The sequence below is a fragment of the Miscanthus floridulus genome, chromosome 8 (genome assembly GCF_019320115.1).
Source record: "Miscanthus floridulus cultivar M001 chromosome 8, ASM1932011v1, whole genome shotgun sequence".
Classification (NCBI taxonomy): domain Eukaryota; kingdom Viridiplantae; phylum Streptophyta; class Magnoliopsida; order Poales; family Poaceae; genus Miscanthus; species Miscanthus floridulus.
The window spans coordinates 218,553,510-218,566,903 of record NC_089587.1 but is presented as its reverse complement, the minus strand read 5'-3'; positions in this window follow the sequence as shown (position 1 = coordinate 218,566,903).

Genomic DNA, 13,394 nt, shown 5'->3' with positions numbered 1-13,394 from the left:
GCGTGGCATATATGCAATGTATTCTGTGCTCCATAGCGGGACTATTCCTAATTACCACCTGATGGATGCATGAGTTCATCTTCATTACTTGTGTCTTGCTCTTGCATGGTGAGAAGGGGAGACTTATCAGAGCTAGGATTCCGATATAGGGGAGCGGCCTGCTGGGGACCAATCTATCAAATATCAATAAAATTCCTAGAACGCGCGGTAAAATAAATGTGAAATAGAGATATAGAATCATACATGTACATATATATTGATTTATACATACCACTCATAGCAAAAATGATGTAGCATATGTTTGGTAATATAAAAGGAAGACATTTTAGTTACATCTCTACTAACTTTAATTTGACTTGAGGAGTACCAACTAGATCATAAGATTTAACAATATCGTTGGAAGTAATCTTGGCCACAGGTTCCTTTTTAATGTAAACTATCATGTAACTTTGCAAAAGGCCATTTCCAATTTTACTACTGGTATGCCTTGACAAGTTTTATTACTGTAAAGGTCCTCTCAGTGGTAGTAATTGATACTAGAAGAGTTATGATTAATCTTTGGAACCTGTGAACCATTGGATAAATAGTTTTTTGACTAGCCCCCTTGTTTTGAAAAGTACATTTGGATTGTTTTAATAGATCATGGTTTTATTTAGCAGCAATTAAAAGTGTCTATACTGCTTGACACCTGAAGAGAGAAGTATCTATACTATGCTATAAGTATACTGACAAGAACCCCAATTTGCTGGAACGTTTTAAGTTTTGCAGGAATCTCGCAACCAGTTACTCCAAGCCGATTATCTAAATGAAATTAGTAAGAAAATAATGATGTCAAATCTTGAATTTTCCACTATAAAACTACCCCACATCAACCGTTCAGAATCATAGGCATTCGAAAACTATCTACAGCAAAACCATCAAACAACTGCATCCCACTGGCCATGAGAATGAGAACCTACCATGGAGCACTGCTCCTCGTCCTTGCCAATGTGATGGCGATGCTGTCAACAGGTAACTATCCATAAGCAAGACTATTGGTTTTCAACTGCACGACCATAGCGTCAGTAGTGAAGTTCGTAGCAATGCCGTAGTGATCTGATCTCCATTAATTTCTCCCTGCAGGGATCTGCACAGCACCGGTGCCAGCGCCGACGCCGGCGCCGAGCTCGGAGGAGTCCCCGACGACGAAGCACACGTGTTTGAAGGTCCTCGCCGACAGCGGCTGCGACCGCAAGGCGTGCCACGGCAACTGCTTCATCAAGCTCAAGGGCAATGGAGTGTGCCTCCGCGACGTGTGCTGGTGCTCGTACACCTGCACATCGCTGCTGCCGCCGCCGCCGGCCCGGTGAAATGGCCATACAGGCAGCGGGCAGCCGAGATGACGTTCAGATTCCTGTGACATCCGATCCTAGCGTCCTAGGAGAGGGAGACTGTTTGTTTTGCTAGTGTCAATCTGTGTGGCATGCATGCAGCTCCGTAGCTGCACTGTTGCTAATTACCATGCTCGAGATCGAGAATAAATATGAGTTCTTCATGCCTTGCGCTTTGAGAATTGTGTGCCAACACAACGGATACACGTTCTAAATGGCTCACTTATGAAAAGAAATTTCATGTGTTGGGTATTGCAGCTTTATGTTGGGCCATATAAAGTCCGTAGCAAGGCCTGTTTTGAGGGCAAGTTGATTAAAAATCCAATTGAAATCTTATGTCATGCATGTGCTCTTATGCGATTTTGGGCAGATTTGTATGCTGAGATGGAGCAAAGGAAGCGTTGATTGAAGGTGTCAATACAATGTTGAAGATTGATGTGAAGTTGTTCACCAAGGCAAGTGAGAGGAAGAGGGATATCCGGTGGATCCAAGAAGCAGAACAAACACGATGAAGGTGACCAAGGGACCTCCGAGTGAAGACATAGCTGTTGGGAGCTCTAGCAATAGCTTGTTTCATTGTCTGTCATATCTTTGTGGCGGTTCCTTTTGTAACTGATGATGGATGTTGGTTGGCTTCGCTTGTTCTAGCTCTTCCTAGCGTTGTCTTTTGCTTTCTGGATACTCCCTTCCTTCCAAAATAAATAGTCATTCTCAGTCCTGAGGAATTAAACGTTTTTAACTTTGACCAATTATAAAAAATTAATATTTATAGTATATACTTAGTATCATTGATAGATCGTTGAATCTATTTTCATAATAAACTTATTTAGAGATACAAATATTGCTAATATTTTCTATAAACCTGATCAAACTTAGAAAATTTGGCTGGCACGGATACCATAGCGATACTTATTTTGAGACGGAAAGAGTACTCTTAAAGAAGCCGTATAGTTTTCCGAGCATGAGTGGCGGAGTTAGAAATATGATTTTTCGTTCGTTCCAGCAGTACATTGATCAATTTTTAAAATTTTAATGAAAAATTGTACGGACTTATCGGGTCTCGGCCCCCTGCTCCCCCTATCTCCGCGGGCAAGCATAGAAGTTCTCAGCCTTTCAGCGTACTAATCTAGTATTACAAAAAAAGTGACCCCCCATGTCCTATTCTAGAATCATATTTACGGGGTGTTTGATACAGGTGCCTTCCCAGCGAACGATTGAGCTGACTACAACTTTCTATTTTTGGTAAAAAATAATTCCACAACTTTCCTTTTTTTAGAAAGTTTTCTTTTTTTCGCTGATGCAGTAAAAAAAGCAAAACATTTACTTTAACTTGTTATAACTTCTGAACGGTGTATCTATTTTAAATTTTGTCTGCATCGGTGTGTTCTACGCAACAAGACGATCAAAACTAGATCCCATTTGCATATGTTTTAAATTTTTTTCTTAGTAGCAAATTGTGTGTACTAACTTATAACTTACATATAGCATATAACTTATGTACACAAGTTATATATAATAATTTATCATAATAACTTATGTACACAAGTTATCTAGAATAACTTATGTACATAAGTTGTGTTTGATAACTTCTGTACATAAGTTGTGTTTCATAACTTCTGTGTTTATAAGTTAATTCGTTCCTTTTTATGTTAATAACTTTTGTATTTGTAAGTTTTGGTATAAGTTATAAGTTCATTCATTCCTTTGTATTTAATAACTTTTTGAAAATAAGTTGTATTTCATAATTCTTGTGTTTCCAAGTTTCTCGCATAAGTTATAGATATAAGTTATATGTTATAAGTTAGTACACATAAATTATACTATAATGAAATTATTCGAAATATATGTAAGTGGGGTCTAGTTTTATTCATCTCGTTGCGTATAACATATCGGTGCAAACGGAATTTAAAATGGATATACCGTTCAGAAGTTATAGCAATTTAAAATAAATACTTTGCTTTTTTAAGACGGGGCCAATACTGACGTCACCGGGGAGTGCTTGCTGATTGCTTTCCAAATAGGGGTAACAGGTGGGATTTTTTTCCATAAAAGGAAATTAGAGCTGATTGAAAATTATTCGATGGATTCCCACTGCGTGAGCGTTCGCTCATTAGTGGGGCCGCTTTAGTCCCTGTCACATTGGATATTTGGATACTAATTAGGAATATTAAATATAGACTAATTACAAAACTAATTTCATTAGTCGTGACTAATTCGCGAGACAAATCTATTAAGCTTAATTATTGTTGATAGGAATATTTGCTCGTATACTATTGTCTTTATACAGATCACACTGTCCACACCTTTTGTTTTTGGCTGTCCCTACATGAAGAATATATAGTTTTCTAGGCTTCAACAAATTGTATGTTAGACACACCATTTTATTTTCCAAAGGATGGAGAAATCTTTGATTTAATACGTTGTAGTAAACAAAATTAGCATAATTTGCTAAGTAAAACTAGACCAAATAACCATACAACTAGGGGGGCGCCACATTTCTCCAAATAATTACAGTACGACAACCAACACAATTAAATCGTGGTTTTCTATGTGGCAAAACCGCAAAACCTCCATTCACACATACAACTCCGCCGAAGCACAAATCAACAGCGACAACTTCACAACTACTCCTACAACTCTATTGGGGCAACAACTCAACATGTTGGTTGGTTCATCTTAAATAATTACTGCGCAACATGCACCATAACACATGACAAGATTTAGATTGAGCTAGGATAAACCACACTCCTAAGGTCACTCCATGACGAAGGCTGTGGGGGTACGACTCCGGATACCCACGACAGACTACATGGGCTGTGCCGCCAGGGGTGGTCCAGCCCACAAGACGAAGCCTTACGGAGCACGGCACTGCTCGGCGCGCCCCATAAGACACCGAGAAGATATCCTGAAGATACGGCGTAATCTGTTAGGATATGTTACAATCATGTGATCCCTGTAATCTGTTATTACTTACCGGTTATCTCCTAGATCTAGCCAACTTGTAATCCTACCCCATAGCTATATAAGGCGGGTAGGGGACCCCCTCAAAACACACGCAATATCATACGATAGCCAATACAAACCAACAGACCATAGGAGTAGGGTATTACGTCGTGCTGACGGCCCAAACCTATCTAACTCTTGTGTCTCTGTTACCTTCTTATTCTTGATTACGCGCACCACTGCCGATCAATCTACCTTCGTGGGATACCCCTCGGAGGACTGCCGAGCATCTTTTGTCGACAGTTGGTGCGCCAGGTAGGGGTGCGCGTGCTGTTTCCATGACGAACAAGATGGTACATTTTGCAGGCTCTTTGTCCTCTCTGAAGCCCGACCAGATCTTCACGGTTGGATCGATCTTCTATGTCATCAATGCTGACGGAAACGGAGAGATCATCGAGCCGGTGCAGATCGATTCTACGCCGACCACACCAGCACCTGCAACAGCAGATCCGATCTCAGAACCGCCTCCAAGGTCGTCTCCACCAACAACTCGCCACCTACTTCCCCGCTATCTGAGGAAGCAGATCGACAACGACGATCTGATCGCATCCATCGATCAGGTCGGCTAGAAGCTCGCCGACTGCCTCTCCCTCGTGGAATCGGCTCTAACCACTCTGGTTTAGCACCGATCACCCTCTGATTCTGATCTATCGGAGGCTGATCAGGAAACTCATGGGGTTACGACCACCATCCATCAAGATACCCTAAGGGGCAAATTTGCCGACCAGGTGGGAGACATCTATCCTCTCGCTGACCCGATCGCCGACTAGCTCTCGCTGACTATCAATATGCTGCAAATCAGCCAAAGTCCCGAAGCATCCCTCCACACCATCCTGGAGGAAAATCCAGACTCTGAGTCCCAGGGCTCTACGAAGACGGTCGCTGAAACCGTCGCCGTCCAACCTCCTTTCCTACCCTTCTGTGGAGGTGGGATTTTTAATGTCAGCATTGACAGCCCTCCGTAGGATGGGGAAATCGATGAGGACCGTGTGGCTTGTGTCAATAGAAACGCCAACCATGCGCAGCGCCAAGCGAATGAGGTCACCATTGTGCTAGCTGAGGCTGCTCGCAACGGAGAACAGCTCAACTCGCAACGGTGGGCACGCCCACTTCGCCACAACCTTGACGACAAATTCGTTTGTGTCGACGTCCACGATGTCTACAAGACCCCAAGCGCCAACTTGGCCGTGGCCGCTAATGAGATCGCTTAGCTCGAGCAAATGCCAGAAGTCACCAAGGTCGCCGCAATGCTCAAAGCTACGCACTACCAGGTCAACGAGATCCGCTAGGATCAGGGACCTTTCTACTCGACAAGCTTGAATTGTCGATCCACCGCGCCAAGATCCAATCGTCGCCCCGACAGAAGCTGTTTCACTGACCAGCATCGTGATGATGAACGACCCCTTTAGGGAGAGCTAGGGGGAACCGTATCGACTACCCTTGCCAACATGACCAAGAAGTCGACTAGGATGCTCGAGCGCACATCAACAATCTCTGGGATGCACGGCATCATATCGAGGGGCGCCGTTTCTCTCGCCATGAAGAGGAAGTACGTCGGCGTCAAGAATACAAGCAAGAGTTCAGTAATCCGGATGCAGCCCTCTAGCCACTTAACGCCGGTAATGCTGTAGATCACGACGGTGATGATCCCGAAGTGCCCCAAGCATTCACGAGAGCACTCAGAACACTCCAGTGGCCCCGTGGTTTAAAAATCACTAGGGTCAAGCCCTACGAGGGGCGAATGAACCCCATATAGTGGCTACAAGCCTATGCTACTGCCGTGCGTGCCATCAGGGGAGATACTAGTGTCATGGCGAACTATCTTCCCGTCATGCTCACGCCAACCACAATGAACTAGCTCATGAGCCTCACCCCGGATTCCATCAGATCTTGGGAATAGTTGAAGAAGGTCTTCACCGACAATTACATGGCTACGTGTACTCGGCCGGGCACCAAGCATGATCTGAATCGCATCTATCAAAAACAGTCCGAGCTCCTTCGTAGTTACATCAAATGATTTTCAAGATGAGGAATTCTATTCCCAACATCATGGAAGCAGAAGTCATCACCACCTTTGTCTGAGGACTCCATCACCGTGACCTACGCTCCAAATTCAATCATAAGCCGTCAAAGGGGATTGGCGAGATGATCACGACTGTCGATCAGTACACCGACGCTAAAGAGGCCAAAGTTCGCTTCAACGAGGATGTGGGCACTCACCACCCAACTTGCTGCAGCGACGAGCGCCTCGATGAATGACACCACAGTGACTACCGCTACGACAACCGTGGCCACCATCAGGACAGTGGCCGTGATTGGCCGGAAGGGTCCAAAACTGGTCAATATCGCCGTCGCCGATCAGACAATATCATCACCACCGTTGACGAACCTCGCACCAAACGTAACTACGACGAGCAGTACAAGAAAATTCTCGAAGGCCCGTGCCCCCTCCACAAGAATAGCAAGCACAAGATGAAGGTCTGCCTTGGCTTGGCTAAGGAATTCTAGGGCAAAAAGAAGGACGACGACAGCAACGACGGAGCTAGAGGTCGCCGACCACCTGGGGACAACGATAACGCCTTCCAGGATCATGACAAAGTGGTTGCCACTATCTTTGCGGGCCTCACCGCCACCAAGAGCAGAAGAGATCGAAAACTCACCACCCGCCGGGTGCTTGCCATCAACACAAAAGATGCTATCACCAACCCCAGCTATCGCCCCTAGTCTAAGGTCCCCATCACATTCAACAGGGCCGACCAGTGGGCGGAGATCCCTTACACATGGTGTTTCCCCCTCATTCTCAATGCAACCGTCAGGAAAGTACTCTTCAGGAAAGTGCTCGTCGATGGCAAAAGTGCTTTGAACCTCCTCTTCGCTGGAGCCCTAAAGGAGCTAGGCCTTGGAATAGAATACCTCACTCCCTCCAACTCCTTTTGGGGTGTGGTACCTGGCAGGGCATCCAAACCGCTTGGAGAGATCACCCTCCCGGTATAATTCGGCATGGCTAGCAACTTCCGTGTCGAGCACATCAACTTCTACGTCGCTGGCTTCAACACCGCCTACCACGCCATACTTGGTCGGCCAGCTGAAAGGTCCTAATGGCTAGAGGGGGGTGAATAGATTATTAAAAAATTCTACAACAACACTTAACAAACCAGTTAGATAATTATGAGGCAAAGCAAGTGTTGTGCTAGCCTACTAAAATTGCAAACCACCTACCACAATTCTAGTTTATATAGTTTCTATCCACATAATAGCTATATCACTACACTAAGTTAGTGTGCTCTCAAAGGCTAACTAAAGAACCACACTAACCAAACTAACAAGCTCTCACAACTAGCTACGCTAAAGAGCTTGACAACTAGTTTGCGGAAATGTAAAGAGAGTGAGCAATTTGTTTATACCGCCATATCGAGGAGTGAACCAATCAATCATAAGAAGGAATACCAATGAAGACCAATCACCTCAGAATCAAATGATGAACACAATGATTTTTACTGAGGTTCACTTGCTTGCGGCAAGCTAGTCCTCGTTGTGGCGATTCACTCACTTGGAGGTTCACACGCTAATTGACATCACATGCCAAATCCTTAATAGGGTGCCACACAACCAACACAAGATGTGCATCACATAAGCCATGAGCAATTCACTAGAGTACCTTTTGGCTCTCCATTGGGGAAAGGTCAAGAACCCCTTATAATCACCACGATCAGAGCCGGAGACAATCATCAACCTCCGCTCGACGATCCTCACTACTTCAAGCCATCTAGGTGGCGGCAACCACCAAGAGTAACAAGCAAATCCCACAGCGAAACACGAACACCAAGTGCCTCAAGATGCAAACACTCAAGCAATGCACTTGGATTCACTCCCAATCTCACAAAGATGTTGAATCTATGATGGAGATGAGTGGGAGGGCTTTGGCTAAGCTCACAAGGTTGCTATGTCAATATAAATGGCCAAGTGGGTGAGCTAGAGCTGGCCATGGGGCTTAAATAGAAGCCCCCCACGAAATAGAGCTATCGTACCCCTTCACTAGGCACAACACGGGGTGATCGGATGTTCCGGTCATATCGACCGGACGTAGGACCCCAGCGTCCAGTCGCTCGATGCTTGCCATGTGTCATCAGCTTCAAACATTGATCGCCCAATCTCAATGGTCATAAGTACATTTAAGTAGTGACCGGACGCGCTGCTCAAAGTGACCGGACGCACCAACACCAGCGTCAGGTCGTTTCTAGTAAGGTACCAGAAGCGAAAAATCACGACCGGACTCACCCAGCGTCCGATCACTCAACGTCTCCCCTATGTGCTGCATATGTCATCATACATCATACTGACCGGACTCAGGCCCTGAGCGTCCGGTCATTTCTCACGCCAGCGTCCGGTCATGAGACCGAAACCGCACGCTCACTGCTACCACTGACCGGACGCACTGGTCCTATCGAGACCAGCATCTGGTCACTTATAGTGACCTTCATTCACCTGGGTTAAGCCACCGAACACGTCCGTTACGCTCTGTGAAACCCTGTCTTTTCTGTATAGGGCGTCGGTGGCCACCGAACACTCCGCTGGTGAAGTTTCTAACCCTTGCTTAAATGTGCCAACCACCAAGTGTATCACCTTGTGCACATGTGTTAGCATATTTTCACAAATGTTTTAAGGGTGTTAGCACTCCACTAGATCCTAAATGCATATGCAATGAGTTAGAGCATATAGTGGCACTTTGATAACCGCATTTCGATATGAGTTTCATCCCTCTTAATAGTATGGCTATTGATTCTAAATATGATCACACTCACTAAGTGTCTCGATCACCAAAAATAAATTGGCTCCTACCACTTATACCTTTACCTTGAGCCTTTTGTTTTTCTATTTCTTCTTTTTAATTCCAAGCACTTGATCATCACCATGGCAACACCATCGTCATGTCATGATCTTCATTTGCTTCACCACTTGGAGTACTGCTACCTATCTCATGATCACTTTGATAAACTAGGTTAGCACTTAGGGTTTCATCAATTCACCAAAACCAAACTAGAGCTTTCACCAGCTCTGGCCAAGTTCATGGCCATACCGCACTAGCCTAGCTGGTATTGAAGATGCCTTCGCCTGTAGAAGTTTTGGCACTATAGGCCAACCTCTCCATCTCCTACGCATACAAAACAGAGTCTCTCCCTCACCAAAGCCATCGACCTCTCCATCTAGATGGCCAGCATGCTCACCGACACCAAGACGGTGCCCGCCAATGATCTAGAGATCCCAGCGCTGGAGCCTCCTCGTGGCTCCACAAAGTCTAAGGAAACAAAGGAGGTCAGCCTCCCCTCGATGACCCCACCAAGACCGACAAGATTGGGGCTCATCTCGATCCCAAATAGGAAAGCACGTTTGTCTCCTTCCTACATGTCAACGCCGACGTGTTTGCTTGGAAACCTATAGACATGCCAGGGGTACCACGGGAGAAGATCGAGCACTCCTTGAATGTCTCGCCGACCACCAAACTGATCAAGCAGAAGCTCCAACAATTCACATCAGACAAGAAGGAGGCTATTAGGGTAGAAATAGAATGACGCCTAGTAGCTGGATTTATTAAAGAAGTGTATCATCCTGAGTGGCTGGCAAACCTAGTCCTTGTTCAAAAGAAGAATAAAGGATGGGGAATGCGCATTGATTACACTGATCTCAACAAACACTACCCTAAAGACGCCTTCGGTCTGCCTCAGATAGATGCGGTTGTAGACTTTTACTCTAGCTATCACCAGATATCCCTCAAAGAGGACGACCAGATCAAAACATCGTTCATCATGCCTTTTGGTGCGTATTGCTATACCACCATGTCCTTTGGACTCAAAAATGTTGGGGCGACCTATCAAAAGGCCATCCAAATGTTCCTTGACCAACATATAGGCCACAACGTCAAAGCTTACATTGATGATGTGGTTGTCAAATCAAAAACTGCCGATAGTCTCATCACCGACCTTGAAGAAGCGTTCGCTAATCTAAAAAGATACAGATGGAAGTTGAACCCTTCAAAGTGCATCTTTGGAGTTCCATCCGACATACTCCTGGGCTACATCATCAGTGCCCACGGTATCGAACCCAACCCCGACAAGGTCTCCGCTATTACCAATATGAAACGGCCAACCTGCGTAAAGGATATACATAAGCTCACAGGGTGCATGGCTGCTCTCAGCTGCTTTATATCATGCCTCAGTGAAAAGGGACTACCGTTCTTTAAACTACTCAAGGCCTCTGAGTGTTTCTCCTAGTCGGAGGAGGCTGATACAGCCTTTAAGCAACTCAAGTTATTTTTAATGAAGCCTCCGATCATGACGGCGCCTCCACTAGACAAAACCCTACTGATCTACATCGCTGCCACTTCTCGCGTCGTTAGCACATCTATCGTCATGGAGCGTGAGGAAGTTGGACACACCTATAAGGTACAACGTCCAGCCTACTTCATCAGTGAGGTTCTTAATGAGTCCAAAACTCATTACCCTCAGGTTCAGAAGCTGTTATACGCCATTTTGGTCACGTCACGCAAACTCCGCCATTACTTCAAGTACTACAAGATCGCCGTGGTCACCGAGTTCCCCATAGGGGACATCCTCCATAACAAAGAGGCCAATGGCCGCATCATCAAGTGGGCAGTCGAGCTTGGCACTTATTCCATAGAATTTAGAAGCAGGACGACCATTAAGTCGCATGCGCTGGCTAACTTTGTCGCTGAGTGGACCAAGATACAAGAGCCTATCCCCACTGCTTGCCCCGAGCACTAGATAATGTATTTCGACGGTGCCCTCAACATCAATGGTGCTGGCACTAGCATTTTGTTTATTACTCTGACTAAGGACAAGCTCCGATATGTCCTTCGAATTCATTTTCCAGCTTCCAACAACGCCGCGGAATATGAAGCATGTCTCCACGGACTTCGTATAGCCGTCGAGCTTGGCGTCAAATGCCTCATGATATACAGAGACTCTGCGCTGGTCATCAACCAAGTCAACCAAGATTGGTCCTATTCTAGTGAGAAGATGGATGCATACTGCGCCAAGATCAGGAAACTTGAAGGAAAGTTTTACGGTATCGAGTACCACAACATGGTACGAGACCAAAATTAGCTCGCCGACCACCTATCTAAGATAGGCTCTTCTCATGCTGTGGTTTCACCTAGGGTCTTCATTCAAGACCTCTTCACGCTGTCTATTAAGGAAGAGAAGGAAGTTCAAGAAGTTTCCCCTGCCGAGCAGCTGGTACTTACAGTACCTTCGCTGGTCGTAGATTGGAGGGAACAGTTCATCAAGTACCTCACCAGCGTCGACGTACCCGCCGATAAGACCAAAACTGAATGCCTCATCCATCGTAGCAAGCATTACATGCTGGTAGATGGGAAGTTGATGAGGAAAAGCGCCAAGGAAGGAATACTGTAGAAATGTATCACCCAAGAAGAGGGAGCAAAACTACTTCTTGAGATCCACTCTGGCTCCTGTGGCAATCTTGCGGCCTCCAGAAACCTGGTCGGCAAAGCTTTCCAAGCTAGTTTTATTGGCCCACGACCATCACCGATGCAGAAGACCTCGTCCGACATTGTGAAGGATGTCAATTTTTTGCCAAGCAAATATACGTGTCGGCGCAGGAATTGCAGACCATCCCAGCTTCTTGGCCTTTTGCATGCTGGGGACTAGACATGTGAAAGGTCCTAATATGGCTAGAGGGGGGTGAATAGCCTATTTAAATATCTACAAATCAACTAGAGCAATTTGATTAGTATGACAGATAGTGAAATGCAAACTTGCTCTAGCTCTACAAGGGTTGCAAGCCACCTATCCAACAATTCTAGTTGCAATGATTACTAGGCACACAACTTGCAATGTTACTACTCACTATGAGCTCTCAATCTTGCTACTCTAAAGAGCTCCACTAGATGAACTTAAAATAACAAAGCAAGCTCTCAATTCTAAGTACACTAAAGAGCTTGCCACAACTAGTTTGCAAGAATATAAATGAGTGAGTAGGATGATTATACCGCCATGTAGAGGAGTGAACCAATCACAAGGTGAATATTAAATCAATCACCGGGAGAATACCAAATGGCAAGAGATAACCAATTTTCTCCCGAGGTTCACGTGCTTGCCAACACGCTACGTCCCCGTTGTGTCGACCAACACTTGGTGGTTCGGCGGCTAAGAGGTGTTGCACAAACCTCGTCCACACAATTTGGACACCGCAAGAACCTACCCACAAGTGAGGTAACTCAATGACACGAGCAATCCACTAGAGTTACCTTTCGGCGCTCCACCGGGGAAGGTACAAATCCCCTCACAATCACTGGAGATGGCCATGAACAATCACCGACTCGTGCCAATCCTCCTGTGCTGCACCAAGCCGTCTAGGTGGTGGCAACCACCAAGAGCAACAAGTGAATCCTACAACAAAACACGAACACCAAGTGCCTCTAGATGCAATCAATCAAGCAATGCACTTGGATTCTCTCCCAATCTCCCAATGATGATGAAACAATGATGGAGATGAGTGGGAGGGCTTTGGCTAAGCTCACAAGGTTGCTATGTCAATGCAAATAGCCAAGAGTGAGCTTGAGCCAGCCATGGGGCTTAACTAGAAGCCCCCACGAAATAGAGCCATTGTACCCCTTCACTAGGCACAACACGGGGTGACCGGATGCTCCGGTCAGTTCGACCGAACGCAGGACCCCAGCGTCCGGTCGCCCGATGCTTGCCACGTGTCATCGGCTTCAAACGCCGATCGCCTGATCTCAATGGTTAAGTGATGACTGGATGCATCAGTTAGAAAGTGACCGGACACAGGACCCTAGCGTCCGGTCATTTCCAGTAAGGTTCCAAACGCAAAATTTCACGATCGGACGCGTCCGGTCATGCTCGACCGGACTCACTCGGCATCCGGTCACTCAACGTTTCCTCTGTGTGCCTCACGTCAGCGTACGTTAGCACTGACTGGACTCAGACCATGAGCGTCTAGTCAGTTTACATGCCAGCGTCCGGT